This window comes from Photinus pyralis, unplaced genomic scaffold (assembly GCF_008802855.1).
Source record: "Photinus pyralis isolate 1611_PpyrPB1 unplaced genomic scaffold, Ppyr1.3 Ppyr1.4_LG4, whole genome shotgun sequence".
NCBI lineage: Eukaryota > Metazoa > Arthropoda > Insecta > Coleoptera > Lampyridae > Photinus > Photinus pyralis.
Window position 1 is genome coordinate 32,668,391 of NW_022170511.1, and position 13,288 is coordinate 32,681,678.

The 13,288-nt window shown below is 34.7% G+C and overlaps 1 protein-coding gene across 1 annotated transcript in view; it reads left to right on the plus strand.

The window, feature by feature from the left end:
• The first annotated feature begins 8,136 nt into the window (after positions 1-8,136).
• Positions 8,137-13,288, plus strand: part of LOC116169971 (ATP-binding cassette sub-family G member 4) — a 33,179-nt gene continuing 28,027 nt past the window's right edge. The window contains exon 1 of the mRNA XM_031486199.1: positions 8,137-8,427. The gene's annotated coding sequence lies outside the window, so the exon portion shown is untranslated. The remainder of the gene's footprint in view (positions 8,428-13,288) is intronic.

The window sequence follows — 13,288 nt, forward strand, 5'->3', positions numbered from 1 at the left end:
TGCACTAGATAATCTACAGATTGACAACCAAGTATGCGTTAATCTGAAAAAAATTATTCTTTGCTTAAATTGTACAGATTAACTAGGTAATCTACAGATTGCTACTAAAGGAAATTTCGTACTTTAACGGATCTGAACCATTAATCTGCAGATTATGTGCACGTTTTTCTAACATTAGCGGTAACATGTATATTTCTATGACGAACCTTTTTGAAGAGTGTAGGTGTATTCGGCCTATAGGTCCGTGGGGTTGAAAAAGAGGATTCAAGAAGATCAAAGTATCACGTCACTGAACACACATCAAAGACGAATTTTGAACTTTCCGGTAACAAATGCCTCTATTTTGACTAATTTGTTTAAATACGGCGGGAAAGACGAACCATATTATTTATTAATCATTAAATTAAGTGTTAACAATATGTCTATATGTCAAAAAGTGAACAGATTCAAAATCGCCAACAACGTAATTTCTTTATAGCATCCGATTCTCTCAAGGTAATGTAATGCCATGACTCTATAATTAATTTTATTTGAAATCGCAAATTTACTATAATTATTTAAATTAATATTTATGACGCGGAAATGGGAGAATACCTTCGTGTTATAAACTGTATTATTACTATCTCGCATTATATAATTCCTGGATGTCATTTTTCTTTTTTATTGCCCATGTAAATATTATATTATGGACGCCGAGAAATATAGCAAACCATATAAAAGGGTTATAATTTTACGATCAAAAGTTCAAAATCAAAGTATAAGTTCAAAATAACTGATTTTATCTTTGCTACACAAGGCTGATTTGACGAGCTCCTAAGCGAGTTCATTACTTTTCAGCACTATCGCTCGCGTAAGGATTCTTGGCGAAAGTCTTTGACGGAAAAGCTTATGGAAAGGAAATGAAAGCCCAGAAGTTAACCCTTCAAGCCCTTTGGAGACTTCTGCACCCATTATTCCTGGAGTTAAACTTAAAAATTGTTGATGCTTTTAAATAAAAGTTAATACAAGTTTGACACAAAAATCTATAGGAAAGTATCGTTCATAATCTTCACTCCTGCTGTTACATTCCCTGTGAATTCGTAACTTTTGTAAGATTTCCCAGCGGAAACAGCTTAAAGCGGCCGTTTTTCATTCCGTGTATCACCTGAAATTCCCAATTCGCGGTATAATCCGTAGAATAATTTAATCGTGCACGTGGGTGGCCAATGGGACGCGCATTGATTGGTAAAAGCTCCTGATTACTGTCCGAAATTCTAATTGCATGCGCTTAAGTATAGTTTTTTATCAACTGCTGCACTTTTATTGCATTGCGAGAAATAAACACGGACTACGAAGTGATTTTTATTGCCTTTCAACTGCATTTCTGGGTGTCTATTTTAAGGAAACTTATTGTGCCAACATCTATAATTACCTTGGCAAATGCAAATACAGTTAGAAAGCGAATTATTTTGACAACGAAGAACGAACAAATTACATTCATTCATTGGGCCAAACAATTTATTATAATGTCGAAATCGGAAAATAGAGAATTGAAATTTAAAAAACCGCATTTGACATTTAAAACTAGCTCAAAAAGGGTTTTGTCAAGTGAAATACACTGCAGAGTAGTATCGCTTCCCACGTAATTCAACTAAGGAGGCACAATGGAAGTTAAACTTTTCATCTTTAAACAAAAAGTGCATACATTCTTAAACATATTTTAAAATTACACTTTGTACAAAATTTGTCTTGAAAAATTTACAAATCGATTATAAATTTATGTGCAGGCTGTGTATCACGCATTTATTAGCCTACCTGTCTAAGTTTGTAATACATAATGTATGCTAGTTACAGCCTGCCTCTAAAACAGTTCTTTTTGAATATTTATCAGGTTAAGTATAACTTCCCCAATCTACATTCGAATGGTATTTCCATGTCTGATATTTACCTATTCCCTTTTATTAAAATTCAAATGAAGTCCTACTATATCTATAATAAGGATAAACGTTGTCTTTGCTCAAATATTATTTCGGCCTTTGAATATAAACTACTATCTACTATTAAAAAATTTGGCCTAAGCTCCGAAAAAAATGGTACTACACAAAAAAAACATCATCAAATTTCTAATTAATTAAAAATCTTACGGTCTATGAAGCATTTTACGGGTATGTAGAACTAATCTTTCTTCATCACTCCGATTAAAAGCAAATCCGCAATCAAATTAAAAAACCTCAAATAAATCCAATTATTTTATGTAACTGCAAGCTCAAAACTAAGTTCTGAAAAGTGGTATGGGAAACATAATCTAATTTAATGATTAAAATCTTTCTGTCTCTCTATCAATTATCATTTTTTATTGTTCGTTTGTGTATATTGTGATCCGAAGGCACTACCTTGCACCATAAAACAGACATTTACAATGCCACGACCTTGGTTCAAAACTCAAGGTCATGACCATGGTCCAGAATCCAAGGCCACGACCTTTTTATTTATTTAATTTTAATTATTTCATTTTTAGGTTTGCATGAGACCTCACAGTTGCGTATTTTTATGTCATCCGATGGATATTTTAATTATCTATCCGAGGATCTTTTTATTTTTCCTGTAGGATAAAATGGGAAGCAGGAATTGCCGAAAATGTATTTTCCCATGTTATTTCCCTATTGTCCCGCCGTCAACTTGCCACGCTGTATATCTATCTGCAGGATAGCATTTGCACGCTACTAGGTAAAACCCATAAAAACTGGGGAATACAGCGATTAAATAAAGGGCATTCGCCAATAGTCGTAATTTTTTTTTAATGAGCTTAAAATTGGAATCTTGATAGTGTTAGGATGTACCTAACAGTTAGGTACATCCTACAATCCCTCAGTTTCCATTAGAATTAAAATACACTGATCTTGCGATCTAAAGTTTCTGCTTATTGAAGTATGAAGTAATTATTGTGGGTTTTTCTTCAAATTTTAGACAACGGGAAAATGCACCGACGTGTATTTTTATAAAGGACTTGTCGCGCCCCTTTATTAACCGAGTAGCTTGTAAGTTTTGTTAGCAGTCAGTGATAACGACAGATGTACATCCTTAATTATTTGTAACGGTAAGGGTTGTGATTTTGTGAAATCAAGATACAGTAAACAAGTAAAATTAGTTTTGGTTAAGTGTATTTTCAATTCATTTTCTTATTCCACTAAACGCCTCCAGGATTATAATATTAAAATCTATATACTGCAAAAACAAATTGTTTATTTCGTATATGAAGTGTGTAATTGTTATATATTTAAAATTTAATTAGTCTGTGGTAGTAGGATACATTAAAATACTGCTGTGGTAGTATTTGTGGTAATAAAATTCTAGAATAACTGTTTAATCTACAAAGCATTATAGGTACAAAACTGATTTCAAATTGGACTTTCTTCTGATGAGCTTTCAAAGTTGGTAGGTATAGGTACAGTTTCGTTTCGTCAGTCATGAATAATCCGCAAGGAATTTTCTAATAAAGGTCCGTAGGTGGCATTGCAGTAAACGACCTCGACCACACTTGGAAACAGTATACATTGTATAATTAATATGCAATGTCCGTTACTTGTGTTAGCAATAGTAATTATTATTTCTATTTGAGTCATGAATAATCCGCAAGGAATTTTCTAATAAAGGTCCGTAGGTGGCATTGCAGAAACGACCTCGACCACACTTGGAAACAGTACATTGTAATTAATATGCAATGTCCGTTACTTGTGTCAGCAATAGTAATTATTATTTCTATTTGAAACAAAGCAGATCTTTTTGTAGAACTTGTAATGTGTTTCTACGCATTGTGCTCGTTATTCATAATGACACAAAGAGTACCCTACACGCTCCATTACAAAAAAAGTTATACACGCGGTTAATACACGATAGTGTAACAAAGAATTAGGTACAAATTCGGTACATGTGTACCATAACAATGCAACACAAAAGGGTTCAAAGTCGACTACTGCTAGATTCGTCATAGGTCTAAAAACGTCGTAAAAACCTCTATTTCAAGTGATAAGATTCAATTATGAGTAAAGCCTTCCGTTGATTATATAAAAAAATAATAGAATTTTCCTACGAATATTTCCCCATTCCGTCGATGAGATGCGACTTACGCGTATTAATGAGATTAAACCGTAACTGACTTCAATTTTGTAAATCAAATGCAATTAAACGGCACACGAATATACATAATACAAGGGCCACGGAGGTTAACTTTTTTATATACCTATACGTGTCGTGCCATTTATTATTGTGAGAAAATATCGTACAACAAACCATCGTCACATAATGCCTATGGTAGTAAAACTAAATATATGGGATCAGGCGCAGGATAAGTTACCTCATTGACAAAATGTTGCAATTGTAATATTAGAGTTAAGAAGGCTCATCTAGGGTTCTTGATCCGACAATTAAATTATAAAAATCAATTTTCAAAATGGAGGGAGGGGGGGCGGAATAAACACTCCCAGCCAGAACTCCAAAATTCCACCAAAAAAATGAAATATAAATTATCAAACCATTTTTTTTATATTTTAGGGTACACAAATAACGTGTCTTTACTCTGCGTATGTACAATTTATTTTTTTATGTGCATTTAATTCATTCCTTCCCTCTGTTAAAGTTTCAGAAAAATTCGTCCACAAATAAGAAACTTAGCACTACGCATCCACAACCTATTCTTTGACACGTCATTTTAATTTTATAAGAAGCATCCGAAACTTAGCACTACGCATCCACAACCTATTCTTTGACACGTCATTTTAATTTTATAAGAAGCATCCGCCAAAAGTGTAGATCGTAGTGGTGACACGGCCACAGGGACAGATGGACAAAGTGACCAAAAATGGCGCACATCTTTTTTATTTTTGTGGAAATGCGCTAAAAATATATGACCCGTTTGAAAAAAAAAAGAAAGTTTAGGAAAAAACTAACCATAGTCTAATATAAATGTCGAATATAAATAACTTTGGATGGTTTACTTTACAAGAGATTCCACACACGATTTTTGTTTATCTAATTGGTTGTAAAAGGTGTTCGTGTCTGAATGCATTTAAAAAATTCTCTTTTAACACTTCGGTACGTTCAACTTTTGAACGTTTGAAACAAAATTCCACATCATAAATGATTAATGCTTCCACAGAACGCAACGTTTTCCACCCTCTAGCTCTAAAGTTTTAACCGATTTCACTGAAGACTCGAGCATGTTTTTAGTAAGGAAGCATACGCGGGTGTTGAGCTTAATTTACCACAAAAAGCAAATCTCGAAATTGGAATGTTACAAAAACGAGCACTTACCCCTTACAGATGATGCCTGGTTCTACCTGAAACAAAGGACAAATTAGAAAAAAAATTAGAAAAGAAATAATTATAAGAACAATTAGGGTGAGTGCAAGCTGTCTATAAGACTCACATTCTAATGATTAATGGATGGTGAACAAAAAACATACTTTAGCAAATAAAAGCCTAGAAGCCGACCTCTCTCATTATAGACCTCTTTTATTGCAGACATTACTTATACCATTGAATAATAAATCTGAATATTATTCAATGCTTATACTTATATACTGGGTCGGTATAGCAGTATAGCTATATCAAACTGTTTTTCTTCATCAAATGTCCGCTTGGTTTCATGTACGATGATGGTGTTATTATCAACTGCACTGCACTCGTCACTCGCATTTTCTTCAACATCGTGACTATCTGAGGAAGGCGGTGATGAGATATCGTATCTCCTGTCACTGCTGAAGTTTTATGGGCATTTCTTGGTGGTCGATATCCCACAAAACGGTCGCCTTATTCACAGAGAGTTTAGTAACTAAATTTTCCCATAACAGAGAGCTGTCTTGAATTCAGGTGCGAACTTTAATTTACTCCGCAAGCATGCATTATTGGTACCTTTTTCATCAAAATGTTTTCCGGTAATCTAGCCGCGTGAAGTTAGCCCCTCAACATTAAAATCATGAAACGTTAAAACTTAAATACTTCCTTCGTTTACACATTGATTGCACATTTAGGCACACCTTGATTTTAAGATTCTGAACAAATAAAAATTGGGGAGGCTACCTTTACAATTTTAGCCCTCCAACATTAAAATAATGGAGCGGTGTATCTATATATTTCATTCGTTTTCACTTCGTTTGCCTTTGTAAGCACAAGTTTTTCCTTTACACTTTTTACTGAAAAAAGAATAATTTCAGGGAGCCTAATTCATGACTTTAGTCTCTAAACTTAAAACAGAACTGTATATTATACTTTATTCGATTTCGCCACCCTAAAAAAGAAATTAAGAAAATAAATGGGGGATGGTAGATTCGCCCATTTTATTGAACGTCAGTAAATGAATTTGCACTGATAGATTTTAGTTTGTCTGTTTCGGAAACGGGGTGTTTGATTTCGGTTAGACCATTTCCAGTATCAGGTTTATTTCGTTGGCACGTCCATAGAAATTTATGAGGTGAACTTCATGACAATATTTAGCGCCATTTTTAGCGCATTTTTCCTATCTTCTTCTACAGTTATGGACCGATTGTTTTAAAATGGGTGTCGTCGGAAAAATCTTGTAAACGCGCACAACTCCTGCGTGGGAGAATTTTGTTTTTTTTCCTAGAGACGAAATTAACCACAAGGCGCGCATCTTCGACAAGATCTCACTGATGGTAGAGTCAAAATTTCAAACGCGAATTGCGGGTAAACGAGACGTCGGAAGCCTGTACCGGCAAATGAAATGTGGTTATCCCCGACAAGATCTTAATGATGTTGGGGGAAAATCGTGAAGTTAGCTCCCTCCAAATTTGTTTTTTCAATATCTATTTTCAGAGAAATGTGCAAACGAAAAATCGAAGTGTGCCTACATGTGCAATCGATGAACAAACAATGGAAATAACGGCGTTCCCTCAATTTAATGTTGGGGGATAAAATGGTGAAGTTGGCCCCCCAACTTTATTTTTGTTAATATCTTTTTTTAGAGAAATGTGCAAATGAAAAATCGAAGTGTGCCTAAATGTGCAATCAATGTGCAAACGAAGGAAGTATTTGACGGTTTAATGTTGGGGGAGGAGGGGGCTAACTTCACGCGGGTGGGACGGTAATTACGGAACAAACAACTTCTCCTTTGATAACTTCCTTCAAATTGATCGTTTTACTATTGTGAAACGGGTGAACAAATGAATCCGGCGGTGTTATCCTGGATAAAAGATAAAGTACAAATACTGATATTGTAAACTATGCTAGTCAACTTGCAAATAGAATTATGTAATTAACTTCCGTATAGTAAGTTGATTTACTAACCATAAAAATTAGAGATCATTACCAACTTTCTATCATTCAAATTGTATCCATAAAAACTAGTTAGTGGTTTTCATGAATGTAGGTTCATACCCCTACCCTAGGGTTATAAATTGCGAAAAGCCAGTACTAATGATGATTCAACTCCATTTCTGTAATAGGAGCATTAGGATTTGGACCAAATTGGTTTTAATTTTGTACTCTACTGCCAGGATTAAGTACTTTCGGGAACATTTTACTTTTCAGGCAATTACGTGTCCACATCGCAATTCGGGGGCAACTTATACACAATGAATATAAACCTTGTCTTATCCAATTAATAATCTCCTTAGACTTTGCTCGTTAAACAATAGTGATATCAGGGTATTTATTGTCTCTTATTTGTAGGTGTTTTCATTAATTAATATACGCACCCGTTATTCGGTAAATGGATTTTAATTATGAATATTGAAATTCGACTTTCGTGCTCGTCCTTGTCCTATTCTTTGCTTTACAAATGTCATGCTACGATCAAATATTGACGGATTCGATTCTAAAATTAGAGCAATTTTTTTCTATTAAACGATATTTCGATTTGCAGTACGCATCGGGCCCTGGTCGTGATTTTGAATGAACAGAATGTTACTGCCCGAAAATGCGGAAATCGAACGGGTTGGAAAGAGAGAGTGGATGCCATCCTCGTATCCTACCAGAACTCTGCGAGGGAGTTTACGTGCACTGAACGTACGTAAAGGTGAGCTTTCTGTGAAAATCCAGCGGGTTTTCGACTGAAATGGAAACCGCGATCGTTAAGTGCAAACGTACCGACGTTGATAGGGTCTACTTTTGCATGGCTTAGTCACTCGATATTATAACTTACAGTGTTGTTAATGCATCCGCAAGTGTACGAACTCTCTTTGTTGTAAATGGGTAGCAATACCGAGCAGCTGATGTTTTACCAATGAGTTCGTACAACTGCAGTATTGAGTAGGTCCGTGTGTCGGCGATTCCCGTTGCTTTATTATTAGTGAATAGGCAAAGTTTAGTCATCGTTGGACATTGGTGTGTAGTGGTCGAGGTAGTGGTACTGTGTGTTGTGTATGGTTTTCCATTCAGAAAACACTTTTCCACGTTTTTTCAGACATAAGTGACAAATTCTTTGAATTGCCGGTAAGTTGAAAGGTTTGCAATTTTTTTGATTGATTTGGCAGTTATAATTTACGACAGCTACTGCTTCTTTTCCTATCTTTATTACTTCTAAATTGCATAAAATAGCTGTAGCTAAATCGGCTTATTGCAAATTTCCGTGTCTTCTGCGGTTCCCTATTTATAGGTAGAATCAAATAGGTATAATACATTACTATTTCATGCAATTTTTATGAAATAGATTGAATCCAATAACCGAAATTATTTGCCGGCAATTTAATTTTGGGGAGTGGAGTAGTTTATTGCTTTTGATCAACAAACAATTGCCTCTTTGGCACGTAAAATTATGTAAGTAGCTAATGCCTCGGTTACTAATGCAACAGCATACAATATTTTGTTATTATTCGAAAATGTATTAATTTATTCTTATTAATTCGTGAGGAATATTAAATAAGCTACGTATGCTGTATGCATATATCCTCGCATATATCACTACCACCGAACTCCCCTAATATACCTAATGTACGAAGGGGCGGTTTGCAGAAAGTATACTATGTATTTAAGTTCATCTATTTAAACCTACTTAGTGTTACTATTGTAATATGAATAGGTCATTTGTGGTTATGTGATGTGCCACAAGGATCAGTATCTGGACCTTTTTGTAATACCGCACGACTGACTAATAAAAAATAAAAAATTCCTTAAACCGCTTTTGAGCAAGAGGTGAAGAGTGCACTTTCAAATTTTTATTTTCGTTTTTAATAGCCCTTATGGACATGTCATGCCTTAACGAGAATAAAAACATGAAATAATTATTAATTTCTGATCGAATGACACCAATACCAAGTCTGTGGTGGTGTAGTTCCGGATCCTTTGTGACTCGACAGACAGACAGGCAGACATCAAGAGCGAAAAAGTGCACTTTTTATTTTTTAAAGTGAAAGTGCACTAAAAATCGAACCACGTGCTACAATAATGCACCGTAACGTATATTGTTATTTATTTGATTTCGGTAATCTATGTCAATATAAGACTTAACGATGGTTAATGGAGAATAATATTGTTATTATTTCATAATCACAGATTTCAAGTTGAAAGGGAAGCGACGAAGCGTATGCTTGCCAATGGCATTATGGAAGAGGCTGCAAATATTGATATGAGCAATGATAATGACCGAGTAATAATAACTAGGACTACGGTGGAGAAAGCTCGAATTAGAAGGTTAGCGTGACTTTTATTAAATAAGCTCAGAGACTCGCTCAAAAGCTCATCAAATAAACTTTGAAGATTTGCTATCACACTACCGTAAATAATTGAAAAATCCTCGAAAGAAATTTTTTATTCCTCAGTACTCATACAGGTTTAGCCGATTAGCAGTCATACAAAAATGAAAGAACTTATTTTTTCTACGAGTTTCAACAGTAAAGCTGTCGTCATCAGCGAACAACTGAACTATAGCATACAAATAAGCCTCTATTTATATTAATTACAAGTGAAAGTGAACGTTTACAATAGGCCTAAAGAAACCTCCATCATTGTTCATTAGGAAGCGTTTGTTTTGACGAACCTCTAAGTCACTGTTACTCACGGTCCTATACTAAATGCTAACTTACCTATGAATTTTTAAGGATCTATTTGTTTGCCCAATTTATACTTGATTCGAGACTTGATTACAATCTTTACAAAATATTTTGTATATTCCGGATTTATCCTAAACCTATGGGGGTGTTGTATACTACCGAGTATACTACAATCTTAAGTTCTAACAGTTTGGAAATTTAATTTGGAAAAGATTTTAGATAAACCCCCGAAACCTCTAGTCTCACCTCTAGTGTATGACGGATAATTGGGCAATTTAACATTTCTTATGTAATGTATTAATCGAGGTATTAATACAATTCCCTAACATTTTAAATCTGCTTCCTGAATCTATGTTTCCTAATGAAGTTCAATATTAATTCTTCGGAAAAACCATTGTATACTGCAATGTCTTAAATAAAGCATGTGTATGTTGTATACAGTGATTGTAATACTTAGCTATGAATCTCTTGGTGCTTATAGTATTCCTACGGTAAATATCTGTACCCGAGGGGATAATACATGAGCAAAATGTTGTACGAAAGACTACCAGTTGCGAAAGACTACCACAGACTACCATAGGACTACCCGTAACTACAAGAGACTACCCCATGAATACCAGAGACTACCATATAAATACCAGAGACTACCAATGAATACCAGTGACTACCACAGACTACCAATGAATACCAGAGACTACCACATGAATACCAGTGACTACTCAAGACTACCACACAGGTGGCAGCGAGATAAGGAGTTGTACCTGGACTGCAACCGGTGTTGGGTAACATCCTTTAATTCTAGATCTAGATACACCTCCAGATGCATTTAAAATCATGATCTAGACCCAGATCAAAGATCCGCACTTAGATCAAGATAGTCCTAAAATGATCTAGATCCTTTATAGATCCTTCATAGGTAAATCTGATTTACATCGGTGGATTTGATTCATTATTCGGAAAATGCTTAGGTACTTATCTCATTCTGTGTAACCCGAGGTGTAACCCCTTCAGGTTTTACTTTTATCTATGCAAAATTCGCAAAACAGCAAGAAAAATGATGCGTAAATTCTTGTGAAAAAGTCCTTCTTTAAAAATTATAATAACCGCCTAAATCTGAATTACTACTTAAGGCAAAGTGGTGTGCGTACCTACATAACAATAATGTGTTTCTCGGATAATTCGGGTAAACCGGCGGCGGCATGCCCATGAATCAGTTGTACAGGGTGAATCGAGGGGTGAGTCCACGATTGCGCGGAGTAACTTAATGCTTTGAAGATAAGATTTTTCGATAGAATACTTTTGCATTATGATATGGTTGAATATTCTCCACATTTTAAAAATATTTGGAATTATACAGGGTGCACCCATAAAGTAGGGCGCCCAAATGGTACATTTTTTAAAATAGAATCCCCTGTATTTGAATGCATTTTTGAATTCTACGTGTAATGGTAGGTACGTCTTTTTTATTATATGGTTAATATCCGAAAAGCTAGTAGTTTTAAAGATAATTCGATTTTTAAGAAAAACTGGGCATTTGCAAGCGTCAGTATATTGTCAAAATTATTACTTAAATTTTGATATCAGGTTTTCTATTTTTTATCCTGGGTTAAGTAAAAGTCAAATAAAGACATGTACTATCTCGTGTACTATAAAACATTTAAAAAATAGCTTACAGGGTGTTTTTTTCTAGATCCAAAGTTACAAAACTTCATATTAAAAAATCTCACTTTTTTAAATGGAACACCCTGTATATTTTTCTGTCCATCATTTAGCTCCTCCAAAAACCTTCAACTTTTGATAATAATGTCCTATACCTATCTCTGATAGTTTTCGAAATATCTTGGTTTTCCTGGTTTTTATATTCTAATCTTAAATAAGTTATATGTAATTTACATAATAGTGAGGTGGCCATGCAAAAAAAAGGTAATTTTTATCTGCCTCGTTCAAAGCTAAAATCATATTTATTAATTATTATTATTATACAATTACACGTAGAATTCAAAAATGCAGGGGATTCTATTAAAAAAAATGTACCATTTGGGCGCCTTACTTTGTGGGTGCACCCTGTATAATTCCAAATATTTTTAAAATGTGGAGAATATTCAACCATATCATAATGCAAAAGTTTTCTATCGAAAAATCTTATCTTCAAGGCTTAATGCCTCCGCGCAATCGTTGACTCACCCTGTACTGTAAATAATTACCGATACTACCCCGAGTACTACCCCCTAAGCTAAACTACCCGTTATGCTAATGACTATTGACTTTCTGCTTAAACCTGTCTACTCTTAAAAGGCTGGTAAATCCCTAAAACTTGAATGGAACACATTTATTCTTTAAACATAGAAACGATTTACTCCGCCAATGTTAAAAACATTTATAACATAAATAAATTAAAATTGATCTTTGGATCTACTAGTGGAAAATCTATTATAATATAATCTAGATCTAGATACAAGATCATCTTCTAAAAAGGGTCTAGATCCAGATCTAAGATATATGTGATTATCATGGAAACCTTGGCCTCGACCTCGGCCTGTTTTTAAATAAACACACAAGACAAATACATTATTACTGATTGAATCGCTACCATCTTTAAAACAGAATCGTCACCTTCAATCACCAGCACTGCAACAATCAATTCAATTAATTTAAAAAGTATGCGATTTGATAGACAAAATCATAAAAACCATAGTTTATGCCGGAAATACCTACCTACAAGCCAAAATGGAAAATAATAAAAAAGTTAGTAAATGCTCATAGGAATACCAAAGACTACCACTGACTACCATCGGAATACCAGAGATTACCATTGACTACCACGGGAATGCCAGAGAATACCACTGATTACCTTCGGAATACCAGTGACTACCACAGACTTCCATAGACTACCACAGGAATACCAGAGACTATCACGGGAATACCAGTGACTATACCAGTCATGTGTACGAAAGAATACCACAACGACTAACCCCCCGGTTTCCACGGACTTAAAACTGAATAAAAGTTGCAATTCGTATAAAGGATATTCTAGGTGTAACATGGGATCCTCGCAGATTGCATTGGAAAACATCATTAATTTCAGTTCTTTTACATAAGTAGCGAGATAAGTAGGCATAATACAAACTTACTATAAAAGTCCGCCTCGCCTTGACTACAGTACAAAGAACATAGAGCAATGGGCAATGCAATCTTTATGGCAGTTTTTAACGCGGCGATGCCGATTTTAATTTGAATGTTAATTGTCCCGATTTCCAACGTGAAGTTAATGTCATTTTAATGCATTTGCCCACTGATAATCAACA